Source organism: Myotis daubentonii, chromosome 9 (genome assembly GCF_963259705.1).
Source record: "Myotis daubentonii chromosome 9, mMyoDau2.1, whole genome shotgun sequence".
In the NCBI taxonomy this organism is placed as follows: Eukaryota; Metazoa; Chordata; class Mammalia; order Chiroptera; family Vespertilionidae; genus Myotis; species Myotis daubentonii.
Genome location: NC_081848.1, coordinates 80,845,391 through 80,850,036, shown reverse-complemented (window position 1 = coordinate 80,850,036; position 4,646 = coordinate 80,845,391). Strand labels below are relative to the sequence as shown.

The 4,646-nt window shown below is 50.2% G+C and overlaps 1 non-coding gene across 1 annotated transcript; it reads left to right on the top strand.

Moving 5' to 3' along the window:
* The first annotated feature begins 3,077 nt into the window (after window positions 1-3,077).
* Window positions 3,078-3,208, top strand: LOC132242445 (U11 spliceosomal RNA). The gene has a single exon (XR_009454636.1). It is a non-coding gene; the product is annotated as a U11 spliceosomal RNA (small nuclear RNA).
* Window positions 3,209-4,646: the final 1,438 nt, after the last annotated feature.

Here is a 4,646-nt window from a genome sequence, read left to right as displayed (position 1 = left end):
TTGTGTAACTAAGTTTTTCTCCTAATACTCCTGCCAACCCTGCTCCTTTGCCCAGGCCCCTCCCTCTCCGCAGAGCCTCTGATGGAGCTGCTAGCTGGTGCTGACATGCCCTAGCTGGGCGCTCCGCTCCGCTCCGCTCCGGGTGTGGTTTCGCCTGGTGGACAGGCGCAGCGGGCCTCCTGTCCTGTGGGCAGTGGGGAGGGGAGCAGTGCTCAGCTCAGCTGCTTCCTCCCATTCCAGGCCTCCCAGGCTCATCATCTATCCCCGCTACCCACCAAGTGCCAGATGGAAGCCTTTTCTGTCTCCTTCATTCCTTAGAACTCACCCAACTATGTTTTTTCTAATCTGAATCTCATTTCGAAATCTCCTGCCCAAGGGGTTTCCCAACGCCTCTCAGCTTTGAATCAACCTGCTGTTTACAGCACACCCAGATCAGGGGGACCGGTTCTGACACTACGCCCTGAAGACACTCCTGTGCCCGAGATAGTCAGTGACACCTGGACAAACATTCCTTCCTTATCTCCCGTGAAGGAAGAAGCCAAGTAGGCTCCAAGCTGAGAACAGGAACTGGCCGGAAGGCAGGTACCGACTTGGCCTATTCTTCCCCTGGGGAGACGGCTGGGGGCTCGCTGTAAATGCAGTTCCAGCCTGCAGGGGGGCGACCCTCTCCAAGCAGCCCACAGAATCTCTGCCCCCAAAAGTGCCCAGTCCCTCTCAGGGGGCGATTCCACAGGAATGGGAATCTTAGTCCCCGCCCAGGGCTTAATGCGCTGGATTTCTGGCCAGAGGGACCTTGAGCCAGGAGCAGCCTCTGGAACAAACACAGAGAAGTGGGTCAGTGTTTTTTTGAACAAAGGAAAACGGGTTGCTCTCTGCATACAAAGGTGACCCACTCACTACCTGCCTTGGTAACCTGAGAGCGCTCCCCAGCAAGGAGGGTCGCCCTACTGGGGTACTGCTCCTCCTCCAGGGGAAGCTGAAGGACCAGCCTGGGGGAGAAGAGCAACCTGGGTCTCTGCATCATGTTCTGGCCAAGAAGACATTTCACCTTGATTTTTTAAAAATCGACTCAAAGCCCAGTTCTGCATCTGAGTCCCAGAGAGCCAATCCCTTCATGCAAATGGCCAGAGCAGATCATGGATGCCAAGCGGCCTCGGAGGCTGTCGCTCCCTCACTGAGGTGAACGCCATGGGCCGAGACAAAGCCTCTCTCTCCGCTCCTCTCCTCTGATTTGAGAGAAAACACCCGATGCCACGGCGAACTCCTGTTCTTGGCACTTGGTGTCACTCTTGCTTCACCCTGACTCAGCTCAAAGCCTTCAGACTAGTGGCCATCATCACAGAGGAGACAGCTCTGTCCTCAATCCCACCCTCACTGCGCGCGCACACACACACGCACACACGCGCACACACGCACACACACGCGCACACGCGCGCACACACGCACACACGCCAGGGCCTAGCCCAGCTCTCCCGGAGGAAGGGGCAGTGTCCGGGTAGGATGACAGGAGTGCCACACATTGAACGGCAGGAGGAAGGGCCTCATCTTCCCTGAGCAAGGCCTGGGTGGAGCCTGGGCTCCTGGAATTGTTGGTGGTTGACTTCACCACCATTTTCTTAAAAGTCAGAATTGCTCACAAGGCAATCTCATAGCACAAACACTCACACCCAAACACTAAGAGTCACCTGACATCAAACTGACAAATTCTGGTGATGGAAACATAGAAACTATCCATTTATAGCTGCAAGGTTTGCTGTGAGTCTCCTTTTCAACACTTGCTTACCAAGCCTTTGTCAATCTCCAGTGCAGGAGAGCACATTTTTTCTACTAAGAACACCTTGGGCAACCATATGAACGTTACAGTCCCTTGTAGTTAGTCTAATAATTAGCATAACTAAGCTCCTCCTCCTGTCATGCTCCTCGGCCACTGCCCCACCTTCCCAATCCCTCCCGGCCTCTGCTGTTTCCTTTCCTCACTCAACAAGGATTTAGTGAGCTCCCACCAGGCTCTGGGCTCACTCCGGAGTCTCCTTCTGCAAACCCCTCCCTCTACATTGCCTCTAGAACAGTAGTTCTCAACCTTCCTAATGCCGCGACCCTTTAATACAGTTCCTCATGTTGTGGTGACCCCCAATTTCATTGTTACAAATTGAACATAATTAAAGCATAGTGATTAATCACAAAAACAATATGTAATTATATATGTGTTTTCCGATGGTCTTAGGCGACCCCTGTGAAAGGGTCGTTTGACCCCCAAAGGGGTCGCGACCCACAGGTTGAGAACCTCTGCTCTAGAACATGTCTCTGTCCTTGAGGTTCTCCTGTGGGTGACTAATCCTCATGGACACAGTGGTTCCTCCTCTGGGCACAGAGACCTAACATCCTTCCACCCAAAATCCAACTCCTTTCCCACCCACAAGGCCAGGTGCGTCAGGGTGAAGTCTGACAGCCCCAATAGCACAGGCTTAGTGAAGAGCCATTAGCCAGGAAGAGCTGTGTGCAAAAGGCCGCCTGCCCAAGCCACAGCTGTTCTTCAACCAGCTGCTGCCCACTGCACCAGCCTACTTAGCACAACAATATCTAGTTATGGGCTCCTGGTCAACTGATGCTCCCTGATCCCTGGCATGGAACTGGCTGTCCGGAGCAAGAGGTCTCCGGGAAGGTGGAGCTTCCATCTGCCCTCCTGTCAGAATTCTGACGCCTGACGCACCAGGGAGCAGAGGTCACCGCTTCCCTGCAGCCTCATCTTTGAAAACATCTTGTAAACATGCATCAGAGGAAGAAATCTTCATTCTACCTCTTATTAGTTCCTGGACCTGCAAAGTTCCAGCCCGACAAGTCACGCTGGAGATGACAGAGGGCTGGCGTGAGGAGACTCAAGTGGCTGAACTACCGCTTATCCTACTTCTGGAGATAAGAGTGTGGATGCCAAGGTCAGGAACAACAGAGTGCCATGGGCACTGTGTCAACAGCATCTCTGTCGGGAAGCCCTGGCCTGGGGCTTTGTGAACTGCCCCAGGGGAATGGCCAGTCAGGCTGCATTCTTCCTGAAGTCATTCAAAGCACTGTACGCCATCAAAAAGGGCTTCTGTCAAGGGCACACGTAGAGCAGCTTGATTGCTCTACATGTGGAATCGACATCAAGAGATTTCAGAAGCATAATTTTTTGGAACTTGGGCAGCTGGTGATCGTTGGTCCTGATGCCCGCAAAACAGCAACAGCAAAGTACTGTATGACCATGATCTTGATCTTACCAACATCTAAGAAAGGGAAAAAAGGAATGGGCAGAAATCTTCTGGTTTTAATTAAAAAAAAAAAAAAACCAATGGGGAGGAGGAGCCTTTAGGTGAACTAGCCAGAAAGTCAATAAAGAAGCATAAACCCACCCTAGCCGGTTTGGCTCAGTGGATGGAGCATCAGCCTGCGGACTGAAGGGTCCCAGGTTTGATTCCAGACAAGGGCACGTGTCTGGGTTGTGGGCTCCATCCCCAGTAGGGGATGTACAGGAGGCAGCCGATCCATGATTCTCTCTCATCACTGATGTTTCTCTCTCTCTCCCTCTCCCTTCCTTTCTGAAATCAATATAAATATATTAAAAAAGAAAAAAAAAAGAGCACATACCTTGGTTGTAGGCTTAATCCCCCGCCCTGGTTGGGCATGGGTGGGAGGCAACCAATCAATGTTTCTCTCTCTGTCTCTCCCCCTCCCTTCCACTCTCTCTAAAAATTAATGGAAAATCCTTGGGTAAGGATTAACAATAACAAAAGAAGCACAGACTCTAAAACCCTGACCCAGGCCCCATGGCCATAGCAAATCAGACAGATGGTGATTTTGTATGTGTGTGTTCAGACTGAATTCAAGGCTGAATCTGACCCCTCTAGAAAGGATACCAAGATGCAAACCCCCCTGCCCTGACTTACCCAAACTTTGTAAATAACAGAGACACTCACTAGAGAAATTAGAAGACAAAATAGCTAAGTGGTTTGAGAAGGCGTGGCTAGAAGCATGTTTTCCCTAAAGCCATATGTGTAGACAGTCAAAAATACAAGTTTAATGAGCTTATAAATTTGGAGTGACTCTTCACATCTCATAGAGTCTGGGATTAAGCTATTTCACCTCTGAAATCAAAGAGGCTGCCACTGGACCCTCATCCCTGAACAGTTCTTCCAGAGGCCGCTCCATGCAATTCTTCCTCAGTTTACCCTTCTGCCCAGGTAACTGACCCAAACAATTCAGCCCCCAGTGTTTTGTAGAGGGAGATTACAACTTCTGGTATTCAAAGATGTCTTCTGATGTTTGATCTCTTTCCTTTCCTCCTTAGTTGCTCCCTGAAATACCGCTTACTCCCTTTAGGAACCTGCATGCTTCTTCTAAGAGATGGGTACCTGTCCCGGTTAATTCCTACAAATTCACAAGGTTCTCTCGTGCTCAAGTTCAAAGCACTCTAATCTCAGTAATCACTGTTTGCTGTAGTGCTATTCTAGCCTTTTCTGTTACAGTATTTCTCAACATTAACTTAATTGAACTTAAAAGATATTGTACATTTAGCATAATTTGGCAAACTAATAATGTAAACAGTGTCTTGCTGACAGGATGAGTCCAACGCAGGAAGCCACGCAGTCAGCAGTGTTGTCTCACAGATGACA